Genomic DNA, 15,946 nt, shown 5'->3' with positions numbered 1-15,946 from the left:
CTTGTGCTTGCTAGAGTTCAGAAGAATGGGGAGGGGGTTGGGGGGTGGAACCTCATTTGTTGTGGAGGACTGGAAAATTGCAAACATCACACCGTTATTTAAGAAGGGAGAAGGATTTCTTATTGAAACCTACCAAATATTGAAAGGCCTAGGTAGAGTGGACATGCGTCCAATAGTGGAGGAGTCTAGCACCAGAGGGCACAGCCTCAGAACAGAAGGACATTCCTTCTGAACAGAGGTGAGAAGGATTTCTTCAGCTAGAGGGTGGTGAATCTATGGAATTCATTGCCATGGTTGACTGTGGATGCCAAGCCATTGATAGTGCTTAATGTGGACATTGATAGGTTCGTGATTAGTGAGGACATCAAAGGTTATGGGCAAAAGGTAGAAGAATGGGTTGGGAGGGGAAAGTTCCGAATCAGAAGCAGATCAGGTTTAATATCATTGGCGTTTCTCGTGAAATTTGTGGTTATGCAGCAGCAGTACATTGCAATATATAATAAAAACTGTGATTTACAGCAGGTATATATAATATATATATTAAATAACTAGTGCAAAAAAGGTTGTGAGGCAGTGTTCATGGTTTCAATGTCCATTCTGATGGCGGAGGAAAAGAAACTGTTCCTGAGTGTGTATCTTCAGGCCTCTGTACTTCCTTTCTGATGGTCGCAATGAGAAGAGGGCACCTTTTGGGTGATGGGGACCCTAAATGACGAATGCCACCTTCTTAAGGCATCGGTCCTTGAAGATGTCCTGGAGGCTGGTGCCCATGATGGAGATGACTGGGTTTGCAACTTCCTGCAGCTTTTTCCATCCTGTGCGTTTCTACCCCGCCCCCCCCCCCACCCTCCCACCGTACCAGACGATGATATAGCCGGTTGGAATGCTCTCTACAGAAAATCTGTAGAAATTTGCGAGTGTCTTTGCTGACGTACCAAATCTCAAACTCCTAATGAAGTATAACCACTGCTGTGCCTTCTTTGTAACTGCATAGATGAGTATCCTCTGCTATGATGGAACAGCAGAGCACACTCGAAGGGCTGAATGGCCTAATTCGGCTCCTACGCTCTGTCTTATGGTTTTATGATCCTACTCATGCCGCACAATTCCATCAATAGAATTTTGTAAGATGATGGTTATAAGGAAACTGACACAGAAGACAAATTGAGGCCAGCATAGACCAGCCATGATGATATTGAATAGTGGGACAGAATTGAGGGGCCGAATGGTGTAATCCACTTCCTATCTTCCTGTTCTTGATGCAAGTGATCACACGCTCACAGCAGTCAATTAATAACAAGGGATGAATGGGTAATTTTCCTCACTGCTGATGTTACAAGTGTGGAAACTATGGCTAGGCTAACAAAGATGTGGGTAAGTTACAGCACTGTGTAACAGGTTTAGACTTGTATATATCTCTAGAGTGCCTAAGACTTTTGCAGAGTACTGTAGTTATTTTATGTATTGTACTGTACTTCTACTACTTCCAAAAAAAATTTCATGACCTTTGTGAGTGATGATAAAAGTGATTCTGTATGGGTCTCTATTGTGGACTGAGAGTGGGAAGGGGGCAGGGAGAGGGGAATCACGGTTGGGGAAAAGGAGAAGGGAGAGGGGAAGGAGCAGGTAGCACCAGAGAGACATTCTGTAATAATCAACAAACCAGTTGTTTGGAATCAAACAACCTTGCCTGGTGTCTCAAGGCTGGGGGAGAGGGGTATCTGCACCCACTCCACTGCCTCCTTCCTTGCTCCTGGCACACCTTCCCTGCCACCTGTCCCACACCCATTGTGTGATGCTCCACCTTCATCATTCCCAAAATCCTTTGCTCCCATCAGATTTACAAACTTGTTCTCCATTCCATGTTGACAAGTACAGTTCTGTGCAAAAGTCTTAGGCACCCTAGTTATTGATATGTGCCTAAGACCTTTACATGTTACTGTATATTTGGGATCTGATCGCACTGCTCTCTACTCTCTTCACACCAATCCTAACCTTACCATCAAACTAGCAGATAAGAGGAGTGCTGTAATTGTCTGGCGGACCATTGTCTCCCACGCCATCACCAACCTTATTAACTCTGGGGATTGTCCATCCTCAGAATTCCCTCTCCCCGCACCTCCCGCTTCTACCTCCTACCCAAAATTGACAAGCCCGCCTGTCCAGGTAGACCCATTGTTTCTGCTTGTTCCTGCCCCACTGAACTCATATCTGCAGACCTTGACTCAGCTTTATCCCCCCAATCCCCAGTTCAGTCCCTTCCTACCTACAGTACATCTATGACACTTCACGAGTTCTTGATCTTTACAATGATTTCAAGTTCCCTGGCCCCAATTGTCTTTTCTCACTATGGATGTCCAGTCCCTATACACCTCCACCGCGCCCCCCCCCCCCCCATCAGGAAGGCCTCAAAGTTCTCCATTTCTTTCTGGGCACCAGACCCAACCAGTTCCCCGCCACCACCACTCTCCTCCGACTGGGGGAGCTTGTCCTCGCTCTCAATAATTTCTTCTTCTGCTCCACCCACTTCTTTCAAACAAAAGGTGTAGCCATGGGCACTTGCGTGGGTCCCAGCTATGCCTGCCTTTTTGTCAGCTGCTTGGACCAGTCTGTGTTCCAAGCCTACACTGGTATCGTTCTCCAACTTTCCCTATGCTACTGCATTGGTGCTTCGTCCACTTTGCCTCCAACTTCTACCCTTCCCTCCAATTAACCTGGTCTATTTCCGACACCTCCCTTCCCTTTCTCAATCTCTCCATCTCTATCTCTGGAGGCAACTTATCTACTGATATCTTTTATAAACCAACTGATTTCTCACAGTTACCTGGACTATATCCCTTCCCACCCTGTTACTTGCAAAAATCTCTCAATTCCTCCATCTCCACCGCATCTGCTCTCAGGATGAGGCTTTTCATATCAGAATTAAGGAGGTGTCTTCCTTCTCCAAAGAAAGGAACTTCCCTTCCTCCACCAGAAACACTGCCCTCACCCACATTCTTTTCATTCTGCTCATGTCTGCCCTCATCCCAACAACCTGCCAGTGATAAGGTTCCTCTTGTCCTCTCCAACCTCCCCACTAGCCTCCGTGTCCAGCACATAATTCTGTATAACCTCTGCCATCTCCAATGGGATCCCACCACCGTGCACATCTTTCCCTCCCTCCCACCCGCCCCCCACTTTCTGCTTGGATCACTCTGCTGTATCTGACGCTCCTGGTGAGACCTGATGTTGATTGGCAGATTGCTTTTCTGTGCATTTATGCTTTGTCTGGCAGAACAAGCAGGCTGTCCCGGTGGTTACCCATTTTAATACCACTTCCCATTCCCATTCTGGCCTGTCAGTCTATGGCCTCCTCTACTGTCGCGATGAAGCCACACTCAGGTTGGAGGAGCAATATCTTGTATTCTAACTGGGTAGCCTCCAACCTGCTGGCATGAACATTGATTTCTTGAACTTCTGATAATTGCCCCCCACCCCTTCACCATTCCCCATTCCTATTTCCTTCTCTCATTTTATCTCCATACCTGCCCAACTCCTCCCTCTTGTACTCCTCACCCTTCCCTTTCTTCCATGGTCTTCTGTCCTCTCCTATCAGATTCCCCCTTCTCCAGCCCTTTAACTCTTTCGCCAATTGACCTCAGCTCTCTAGTTCACCGCCCCCCCCCCCGTTTCACCTACCAGCTTGTATTTCTTCCACCTCTTACCGACTTCTCATCTTTTTTCTCCAGCCCTGATGAAGGGTCTCAGCCTGAACCGTCGACTGTTTACTCTTTTCCATTGATGCTGCGGGCCTGATGTGCTCCCCCAGCATCTTGTGTGCTTTGCTTGGAGTTTTCTGGTGTCTATATCTGAGATTGTTATTTCAGGAAGTGGTTATTCCAATAATAATAACACACAATGTTCTGGATGAGGTTTGCTCTGTACCTTGTCTGAACAGATGATTGTTGTGAGTCATAAAAATGTATCGCTTGTGAGCTGACGTTCACCTCCCACTGCACATGCACTTTGAACTGGCATTATTGTGGTTTAGAGGCTTGCATACTTCAATGACCTCGAGAGCTATGCTGGCTGGAGTCAGGGCGTTATGCTTTGGCTCTTGGTAGGGTCACCCCTGCCAAACAGGTCAAAGGGTAGAGGCCAGACTAAGAGTGGTCCTCCGGTCCTCCAGGTTTGGGGGTTCAGCTCAGAGCTAACAACCCTGACTGGTAAAACAAAATTGTTATGGAAACAGCAGTGAAGAATCCTTCTACATCTGAGTGTGACGGTATTCCTGAGTCACCACCCGGGATTTGGAAGACTGACAGTAGTGAAAACCGAGAGGAAGCTACTGACATGCTGAAGGAAGCCCTGAACCTTCATTGCTGCCCTAAACACCAATGACATAACAGGCAGAAACTAAAGTTGAGTGAACGGAATGCAACTCACAAGAAGTGTGCGATGTGTCGCAGCCATAATATAGTGTATTTAGTAGGTTAATCATGTTAGATGGACATTGACACGACGCAGAGCTGGGCTGAGAAGTGGTAGAAGGAAAAGTGGGAAGTGATTCACTTTGAAAAGTCAGAGTTCAGGGTTAATGGCAGGATTCTTAGCAGTGTGGAGGAACAGAGAGATCTCGGGGTCTACGTCCATAGATCCCTGAAAGTTGCTGTGCAAGTTGGTCGGGTGGTTAAGGGGATGACTGGTCTGTTGGGCTTCATCGGTTAGGGGATTGAATTCAAGCCCTCAAGGTAATGTTGCAGCTCTGGTCCGCCCTCACTTGGAGTATTACACTCAATTCTAGTTGCCTCATTATAGGAAGAATGCAGAAGCTTCAGAGAGCAGATTTACCAGGATGCTGTCTGGATTAGAGAGCGTGTCTTATGAGAACAGGTTGAGTGATCTAGGGCTTCTCCGGAGTGCCAGTGGATGAGAACTAACTTGATAGAGGTGCACGAGCAAATGAGAGGCATAAATAGAGCTGACAGTCAACACCTTTTACTCAACCAGGTGACAGTCAATATTAGAGGACATCATTTAAGGGTGAGCAAAGGAAAGTTTAGAGGAGATGTCAGGGGAAGGTTTTTTTCAACACAGAAGGTAATGGGTACCTGGAATGCATTGCTGGGGTTCGTGGCAGAGGCTGGTATAAGAGGGACATTTAAGAGGCTCTTGGGCACTGAATATAAGACAAACCGAGGGTTACAGGCAGTGTAGGAGGGAAGGATTAGATTATGGAGTATATTTAGCTTGCATGCCATCATGGGCTGACGGTCCCACACTTCACTGTATTGTTCCATGTTCTAAACCAAGGGTTCCCAAACTGGGGTCGACAGACCCCTCCGTTGATGGGAGGGGTTCATGCCACTGAAAAGGCTGGGGACCCCTATTCTAAGCTGCTCAATGTCCCACCTTGATGAAAATAATTATATTCGTATTTGCCAGCGTCAGTATAGAGCAGTGAGGACAAACCTTGATCATAAAGCAGAGCAGCACACACAAGGTGCTGCAGAAAATCAGCAGGTCAGGTAGCATCTACGGAGATAAATAAGCAGTTGACGTTTCGGGCGGAGGACCTGCTGGAGGGTCTCAGCCTGAATCGTTGACGGTTTACTTGATGAAGGGTCTCGGCCCAAAAAGTTGACTGTTCAGTCCTTTCAATAGATGCTGCTTGATCTGCTGAATTTAGCTGGAGAGCAGTGAATCTGTGGAAAGGGAGGCCAAGTCTATGAGGGATTGGTCTGGGTATCAAGGGATATGGCAAGAAGACAGGGGTATGGGGTTGAGTGGGATCTGGGATCAACCATGATGGGAAGGCAGAGCAGATTCGATGGGCTGAATGGCCTAATTCTGGTTCTGCGTCTTATGGAATTCTTCTAGCATTGTGTGTGTGGGTTGTGCTGGATTTCCAGCATCTGCAGAATCTCTTGTATTGATAAAAATAGAGGAAACTATGAGAGAATTGGTTTGCTTCCAAGTTCTTCTGAAGTGGGCTGCACCATCTGTTGTAGCAGGCACGTTCCTACTTTCCAAGCCATTAACAATCCTAGATCTTTTACTCCATCTCCTTGACTGAAACAACAGTGTAGTGTCTGTACAGACGGCGTTGGGTCAGCTGGACGTGCAATTGAACTTGCCTCAGATATGACCATCTGCTTTGTTTTTAGAACAAACACGAGGAAATCTGCAGATGCTGGAAATTCAAACAACACACACATAAAATGCTGGTGGAACACAGCAGGCCAGGCAGCATCCATAGGGAGAAGCGCTGCCGACGTTTCGGGCCGAGACCCTTCGTCAGGACGAAGGTGCCTGGCCTACTGTGTTCCACCAGCATTTTGTGTGTGTTGTTGCTTTGTTTTTAATTGATTTGCATCTGCTTCTTGTGCTTTATCCTCCAGCCGACCATATATCCTGGAATTAATTCTGTAACTATTCGGTTATTAACAGCTGTTAAGCATTTCCAAAAAGTAGTTGCTTAGTTTCTGAGCACTTTGGTTCCTGTAGTATAATGCAAATATCAATAAGATACGTTGATTAGAATAACAAATACGAATTGTTTCAATTCTTCAAGATCTATGATTATAATTCCATCAAAACTCAGTGGCCACTTTATTAGGTACACCCATATACCTGCTCTTTAATGCAAATATCTAATCACCAATCAGGTGGCAGCATAAAAGCACACAGACATGGTCAAGGGGTTCGGTTGTTGTTCGGACCAACCATCTGAACGAGGAAGAAATGTGAGTTAAGTGACTTTGACCATGGAATGATTGTTGGGACCAGACAGAGAAGCTTGAGTATCTCTAAAACTGCTGATCTCCTGGGATTTTCATGTACACCGGTCTCTAGAGGTCATAGAGGATAGTGTGAAAAAATTTTTAAAAATCTAGTGAGTGGCCAAAAACACCTTGTTAATGAGAGAGGTTAGAGGAGAATGGCTACTCTGGTTCATGCTGATAGGAAGGTGACAGTAGCTCAGATAACCACACGTTACAACAGTGGTGTGCAGAAGAGCATCTCTGAACGCACAGCATGTTGAACCTTGAAGTGAATGGACTACAGCAGCAGAAGATCACACCGTTTCCACTCCTGTACCTAATAAAGTGGCCACTGAGGGAAGTAATCCTGTCACAAACAAGAGTAACTATTCGGCTTTCAAAAGCTGTTCTGCCTTTCCAAAACTGAAAATGTGTTGTGTAATGCAAACATCAGTAACTTGCTAAATAGATAGTTAGATATTTTATTGATCCCAAAGGAAATACAGTGTCACAGTGGCATTACAACTGCACAGATAAAGAAATATTAGAAGAGAAGCAAGAAAGAATAAAAGAAATAAGTTATCTCAAACCGGGGGGGGGAGGTTAATCATTTCTCCGGCTATGGGTTGACTGACGAATGACCTCGTAGCACTCATTGGAGCAGTGCAGTTGTCTCAGTAGCACATCGGTTAGAATAACAAGTGCTAAGTGTTTCAATTCTCCAAGGATCATAATTATCAATCTTTTTCAAACTTCGAAGTAAATTTGTTATCAAAGTACAAATATGACTGACCAGATACTATGCATCACACTAAATGCCGGAGGAACTCAGCCGGCCAGGCAGCATCTATGGAAAAGAGTACAGTGGACGTTTCAGGCAAGACCCTTCAGCAGACTGTACTCCTTTCCACAGACTCTGCCTGGCCTGCTGAGTTCCTCCAGCACTTAGTGTGTGTTGCTTTAGATTTCTAGCATCTGCAGATTTTCTCCTGTTGGTGATCAAACACTGAGATTCATTTTCTTACAGGCATTCATTGTAGAACAAAGAAATACAATAGAATCAATGAAAAACAACATACAATGACTGACAAACTGCAAATAGAAAAAGAAAGAAACAAATAAACATACAAATGTATAAATACATACACAAATACTGAGAACCTGTGTTAGAACATAGAACATAGAAATCTACAGAACATTACAGGCCCTTCGGCCCACAATGTTGTGCCAACCATGTAACCTACTCTAGAGACTGCCTAGAATTTCCCCAGTTCATAGCCCTCTATTTTTCTAAGCTCCATGTACCTATCTAAGAAGCTCTTAAAAGACCCTACTATACCCGCTTCCACCACCACTGTCGGCAGTGCATTCCACACACACTCACTCTTTGTGTGAAATCTTGCCCCTGACATTCCCTCTGTACCTACTTCCAAGCACCTTGAAACTATGCCCTCTCATGTTAGCCATTTCAGCCACGGGAAAAAGCCTCTGGCTATCCACATGATCAATGCCCCTCATCATCTTATACCCCTCTATCAAGTCACCTCTCATCCTCCCTCACTCCAAGGAGAAAAGACCAAGTTCACTCAACCTTTTCTCATAAGGTACTCATGTTGTAGAGTCCTTGAAAATATAATCCATAGGTTGTGTTCAATGATCGGGTCAGTTATCCATGTTAGTTCAGGAGTCTGATGGTTGAAGGGTAATTACTGTTCCTGAACCTTGTGGTGTGGGATCTAAGGCTCCTATACCTCCTTCCTGATGGTAGCATTGAGAAGAGAGCATTGCCTGCGTGGTGGGCATCCTTGATGATGGAGGCTACTTTCCTGTGTCAGTGCTCTTTGTGGTTAGACTCAATGGCAGAGAGAGCTTTACCTGTGATGAACTGGGCTGTATCCTCCATTTTTTTTTTTGTAGGCTCTTCCATGCTTCCAATACCTGGCATGAGACAACCAGTCAGTCATAACCACTTGCAGAGTTTCAGGAGAAACTGTTGTTGGATAATAAACTGCTGACTGATGTAATGGATTATCATGATATTTTAACCTTTGGAGCTAATTTCTAGACTCATATTACTGATGCAAGCCTTTTTACATTGACAAAGTTGTTATAATTTATAGTTTTTATGATTTAGAGAGACACGTCACTAAATAAAACATTCAGCCGCTGGTTAACAGTCTAATTGTGACCCTAAGAGCTGCAGTAAACTACATCAATTTGATTAAATTTGAAAGCCTACCCCAAAACCTTCAAAAGCGATTGCTTCAACATCTGCATTTTTAACCAGGGCTGGTAAAAATAGAGCAAGAAGAACATTTTGTTGCCAGTTGATAAAAATTTTATGTTTGAAGTTATTTTAAGATGACTTTACAAGTCTTGTAGCTGTACTTTTGATTTTAAGATAACTGGAATTGTTAGTTGAAGTGAATGCAGTCCTTAAATGGAGATTTGATTGGTAGCAATAGGATACAAACATAATTTGTTATTTATTAATCTCCACAGACTTTTATTTATTTAGGAAATGTTGAGATTAATGTGGAAATTCCTGCTTTGTTAATATCTACAAAACCATTTTTTTAAGATCAGCTAAAATCTTTTTCACATCTACATCGGAACATCAGAATCAGAACTGGGTTTAAAATTACTGGCAGATGTGGTGAAATTTGTTGTCATTGCAGTAGTATAATAATAACAGGAAAAAAAGTGAATTACAGTAAGTATATATATAAAATAGATAAATTAATGCAAAATCAGAAATAATAATTTGTGAGGTAGTGTTCACGGGCTCAATGTCCATTCAGGAATCGGATGGCAAAGGGGAAGAAGCTGTTCCTGAATCACTGAGTGTGTGCCTTTGTACCTCCCTCCTGATGGCAGCAATGAGAAGAGGGCTTATCCTGGGTGATGGGGTCCTTAAAGATGGATGCCGCCTTTTTGAGGCATCGCTCTTTGAAGATGTCCAGGGTACAATGGAGGCTGATGCCCATGATGGAGCTGACTGGGTTTACAGCTCTCTGCAGGTTACTGTGATCCTGTGCGGTGGCTGTGCATGGGCTACAGCAGCAGAACCACTTCTAAGGTTGGTTTCTTTCCCATCACTTACTAACAGCTCTAATTTTTATTCCTTGAATGGTTTCTCAGTTACTGCCAGCAGATCAGTGTGTTCTTACTTCAGAAAGCAGGTGTATTTTTACAGTGACTACACAGAATTCCACTGCAGAGAACAACTGATGTAAAGTCATCTTGTGTTACAGTAAATGATTACCCCAAAATAGGAGAATCAGAGGGTGCAATGAATTAGAATGTTTCATACTTCTCATGGATATTTGTACTCAACTCTTAATCCTAACCAAGCTTTCTGAAACCTATTAAGACAGTTAATATGAGGAAGTCTGCAGATGCAGGAAATCCAAAGCAACACACACAAAAATGCTAAAGGAACTCGGCAGGTCAGACAGCATCTTCAGAGAAGAATAAAGAACCAACTTTTTTGGCTGAGACTTTCATCAGGACTGAGAAGGAATGGAGAAAATGCCTGAGCCTAAGACATTTAATACTCCTTTCCATTAGTAACTATTTCCTAGAATTTCTCTCTCTCCTTCCCTGAACTCTTCCCCCTTCTTAGTGATGGGAAGTACTCATTTAGGTTGCTGCCTGGATTGGAGACAGTGCCTTACGAGAGTAGGTTGAGTGAACCGTGCCTTTTCTCTTTGGAGTGCAGGGGGATAGAGATGTACAAGATAGCAGAGACTTTTTTTTTCCCCTGGGAGGAAATGCCTAATATTGGGATATAAAATGCCTAAATTTCCCCTGGGAGGAAATTTGAGGGTGATTGAAGGAAACTATGGGATGCCTCAATAATAAGGTGGTTAGCGCAACACTAGCACAGCTTGGAGTTTGGAGTTCAATTCTGACACCATCTGTAAGGAGCTTGTACGTTCTCCTCATGAACATGCCTCTTTCCTCCCACAATCCAAAGATGTGCTGGTTAGTAGGGTAATTGGTCATTGTATATTGTCCAGGGATTAAATTAGGTTCAAATAGTTTGGTTGCAGGGTGGCGTGTTTAGTTGGGCCAGAAGGGCTTGTTCTGCACTGTATCTCTAAATACATACAGTGAAATAAAAATGGATGGGGTATGACAGAGGTAAGTCCTTATGTACAGAGAGTGGCATGCAGGGAATAAAACTTAACAGGATAATGCCTTATGAGAAAAGGTAGTGCATTTGGGGTTTTCTCTCTGGAGTGAAGGAAGGTGAGAGGAGAATTGATAGAGATGTATAAGGTGATAAGAGACACAGGCATGAGTCACGTGGACAGCCAGAGAACTTTCCCAGGGCAGAAATGGCTAATCAAGGGACATGTACAAGGTGATTGGAGGGAAGTATAAGGGGATGTCAGATGTAAGTTCTTTACGCAGAGAGATGAATACCCTGTCGGTGGGGAGGTGGGTGTGGCTAAGGCAGATAGCAGATACATTAGGGACATTATAGAAATTCTTAGGCTCATGGATGATAGAAAAGTGGAGGACTATGTAGGAGGGACAGGTTTGATTGATCTTAGAGCAGATTAGAAGTTTGGCACAACATCGTGGGCTGAAGGGACTGTACTAGGCTGTTACGTTCTATGTTCTAAGATCACACTCACATCCGCCAGATCCTTACACGTTTCTTTGTTAGTCTCTCATTCCAACGTGGAAATCTGTGTAAGGAGCTGGAAGATGTGGGTGAATCTTTTCCTGGTGTACTAACTCCTTCATTCATTATGTGCCTGGTTGTATGACATGGCTGATTATAGCCTTCCCATGACTATGATTGTTCTTGGCAAATTTTTCTGCAGAAGTGATTTGCCACTGTCTTCTGGGCAGCGTTTTTACAAGGCAGGCGATCCTAGCCAATATCAATACTCTTGGTGTAAGAGGCTGCATAGCCAGGACTTGTGATATGCACCAGCTGCTTAGACAACCATCCACCACCTGTTTCCATGGCTTCATGTGACCCTGATTGGGGGGGGGCTAAGTGCTGTTACACCTTGCCCAAGGGTGACCTGCAGGCTAGCGGAGGAAAGAGCACCTTACACCTCCTTTGGTAGAGACTTACCTCCACTCCATCATCCACCTCATACCTATAGATGATCAAAATGCTCCAGAGCTTATCTTCACACATAATATCCAATATCTTCACTCCTCATTTGGCATGGAATATCCGGTATCTTTACTCCTCATTTGGCACAGAATATCTAGTATCTGAGCTGCCTTTAAGTTAGAGCATTTCTGTAATTATTGTCATTAGTGGCAGGGAATCTAATTGTGACGGCAAACCTTCACGAAATCAGTGGAACCGGATTCACGACGGGAAGCTGTTAATACATCATGTGAGAAACAATTTCTGACAAGGCATCTTCAACCTAAAGCACTAACACAAACAAAGTGCTGGAAGAGCTCATCAGGCCAGGCAGCATCCGTGGAGAGGATGAAAGTGTCGATGTTTCAGGCTGAGACTCTTCATCGGGGTCTTCCCATTTATTAACTCTGTTCATCTTTCCACAGAGACTGCCTGACTGCTCCCAAATTCTTCTGTTTTTGTCTCTGATTTACAGCGTCTGCAGTATTTTTCTATAATCGACCTTACCAAAAGCAGTCCAAGAAAAGTAAGCAATCTGATAATAAGTCAAAGAAGCTGGTATGGTGCCTCTGTCTTTGATTACTGATGCATATATAAAGTACACCGATAAAGGAGAAAACTTCAACGTGAGGGTAGAATATACTGAACATATGAAGGGTGATTGATAAGTTCATGGCTTAAAGCAGGAGTCAATTTCAGAAAATTTTATTTTTCAACATAGTCCCCTCCTACATTTACACACTTAGTCCAGCAGTCGTGGAGCAAATGGATCTTGGATCTCCAGACAGTCCACATCAGGGTGATTGATAAGTTCATGGCCTCGGGTAGAAGGAGATGCGTTACACAGCTCTCTTTACATGCACATGCAGTTCAACTCTTTGAGTGACTATGCAGTAAGTTTGAAGTTAGTAACTCATCAGTTAATGACTCATTGGGGTGATTGATAAGTTAGTGGCCTAAGGTAGAAGGCGATGAGTTGATCAACTCAAAGAGTTGATCTACATGTGCTTGTAACGAAAGCTCTATAACTCATCTCCTTCTACCTTAGGCCACAAACTTATCAATCACCCATCTGTAGACTTTCTGGAGGTTCAAGATCCGTATGCTCCACGATGCTGGACGAAGTGTGTAAATGTAGGAGGGGACTATGTTGAAAAATAAATGTGCTAGGTTTTCTAAAATTAACTCCTTCTACCTTAGGCCACGAACATATCTATCACCCCTCATACTTAGAAATAAATTTACTTTGAACTTTGATATTTAATTATGTCATATAACTTGACCCAATACTGCCTGTAACATAAGCTGAATATTTAGAAATAGTGGTGCCTTAATTTTGATTTGTTATTCATCATCATTTGGTAGAGTTCTAATTACAATGATATATTAGGAATTCAACAGTACCACATTAATATTCATTGCTTTGTAACTAATGCTCTGATCCCTCGTGTGAGACTCTTGTTGGACACAGGTTTTCTATCTTCTGCCATTCCATCTAAAAATACTCTCTACATGTACCAAGTGTTATGCAATGAAATTTATCAATGTGGCCTATTGTTTGCCACGCTGATGGCTGCTTGGCAGCCTTCGGTATTGAGACAAATTTCAGATGAGCAATTAAATCCTGTTTTATTTGCGCAAAGTTCTGTTGATTCATCCATTCCATTATACTGTATGTCTATATTTAGACAGAGCTATGGAAAGTTCTTCAGCTCTGCACATTTTTTTATCCCTGAGGGCCTCAGATCACAGCTGAATTTTTGCATCTTACACAAAATGCTGGAGGAACTCAGTAGGTCAGGCAACATCAATGGAAGGGAATGATCAGTCAACATTTCAGACTGAGAACAGATGAAGGGTCTCAGCCTGAAACATCGATTGATTACTCCTTTCCATAGATGGTGCCTGATCTGCTGATATCCTCCAACATTTTGTGTGCTACTCTGGATTTCCAGTAGCATCAGGGATGTGTAGTTAGGGAAAGTTTCCTTTCCAGTTCTAAGTGCTATCTCATCTCCTTAAGAGCCCACCCTAAGTCCTGGCCTCTCATGGGTGACTTATCTTCCAAATTTATATCTGCATTTTGGACATGGAAGGTAAAACAGCTTGGGAACAGGCTGATCAGCCCAGAATGCCTGTGCAAAACATATTGTCAAATTAAATGAATCCTTTCTGTCTGTACATGATTATTACCTCCTGATTCCCTGCACATTCAAAAGTGTTTCAAATGCCACTATTGTGCCTGCTTCCCATTCTAGGCACCTATCAGTCTGGGTGCCTTGCATGTAGCAACGGATCATTTATTTTTATTGAGATACAGTACGGAATAGGCTTTTCTGACCCTTTGAGCTGCGCTGGCTAGCAATCCCCCAATTTAATCCTAGCCTAATCACAGGCCAATTTACGAAGACCAATTAACCAACAGCCGGTACCTCTTTGGGTTCTCCTTGGAGTGACGGAGGATGAGAGGTGACATGATAGAGGTGTATAAGATAGTGAGAGGCATTGATCGTGTGGATAGCCAGAGGCTTTTCCCCAGGGCTGAAATGGCTAACATGAGAGGGCACCGTTTTAAGGTGCTTGGAAGTAGGTACAGAGGAGATGTCAGGGGTAAGTTTTTTACTCAGAGAGTGGTGAGTACATGGAATGGGCTGCTGGCGACGGTGATGAAGGTGGATACAATAGGGTCTTTTAAGAGACTCCTGGACAGGTACATGGAGCTTAGAAAAATAGAGGGCTATGGGTAACCCTAGATAATTTCTAAAGTAAGTAAATGTTTGGCACAGCATTGTGGGCCGATGGGCCTGTATTGTGCTGTGGGTTTTCTATGTTTCTATCAGTACATGGAGGTAGCACAAGGAAAAAAACAGCAGAATCCAGAATAAAATGTAACAACTGTAGAGAAAGTACAGTGCAAGTAGTCAATAAGGTGTGAGGCCATAATGAGGGAGATTGTGAGGTCAAGACCATTGTATTATTCTGGGGAAACATATAGCTGCCTTTGAGCCTGGTGGTGCTTTTGTATCCTCTGTGAAATGGGGGAGGGAAGAGAGAATGTCCTGAGTATGTGGGGTCTTTGATTATGATGGTTGCTTTACTGAGGCACTGGGAAGTGTAGGCAGACTCCATGGAAGGAATGCTGGTTTCTGTGATGTGCTCCACTGTGTCCACAACCTTCTGCAGTCTTTTTATGGTCCTGTGTCAGGACACTGGAGCAGGGCTCCAATCGCAGACCCAGTACTGTGCACACAGTGATATTAACTGAGTAACAAATCCCCAGGTGCAAACAAAGTTGGCGTCAAAGTGCGGGCAGAGATCAAAACATCCAGAGAAATACAAAAACCAGAATCGGGAAACAGACAGAGTCAATATTCAGACAGACAGAGTACAGATACAAATGCTGGAAAGGAAAATTCATTGGCACAATCTAGCAACAAACAGGTGAAAACACAGGACTGAAATACACTGAGCAATAAACAGAGAGGCAGGTGATAGGTGGAGCACCGTGAGACAGAAGTGGCAGCAATACAGGTAATAATGAGAAACAGGTGAGAGGCAGAGTACTCAGTGATACAGGGGCCGGAGTAGAGCAGGAGCGGGGACAGGAGCAGATGGTAATACAAAACCACAGACTGATGGCTAGGTGGAGACACACAAAAAGACAAAGTTCAACTGGAGCTACTGACATCCTGTCATGATGCATGGAATGATCTGACTGGGTGGCACAGTGACTAAAGGTTTTCACTGTATCTTGGTACATGGGTGTAATAAACCAATAATAACAATAAAAATCAAAAAATACCTCATCAAATGTCAAATGGCACAGATTTAGAGTATTAATTAATTCTAAACGTTTCTCTATTTACATGTAATATGATATTCACCATTAAAGGAAAAACATGTTTATACATGCAGTGGAATTTTAATCAAATATATGGTAACATGCTGTTATACATACACATACTCTAGGTTGTTTATTGGACTTCATCTTGTACCAAAACAAATATTAATCATATCAAATTGCTCCTGGCAGTTGTAGAATGGTCACTTCATCCAAAGCAGCAGAATCTTTCATTTGAGT

The 15,946-nt window shown here is 43.5% G+C and overlaps 1 protein-coding gene across 2 annotated transcripts in view; it reads left to right on the top strand.

The window, feature by feature from the left end:
• LOC132405981 (PDZ domain-containing protein GIPC1-like) overlaps positions 1-15,946 on the top strand; it is a 98,099-nt gene that overhangs the window by 40,977 nt on the left and 41,176 nt on the right. The gene's annotated exons all lie outside the window — the stretch shown is intronic.

This window comes from Hypanus sabinus, chromosome 16 (genome assembly GCF_030144855.1).
Source record: "Hypanus sabinus isolate sHypSab1 chromosome 16, sHypSab1.hap1, whole genome shotgun sequence".
In the NCBI taxonomy this organism is placed as follows: domain Eukaryota; kingdom Metazoa; phylum Chordata; class Chondrichthyes; order Myliobatiformes; family Dasyatidae; genus Hypanus; species Hypanus sabinus.
This window is presented reverse-complemented; position numbering and strand designations above follow the sequence as displayed.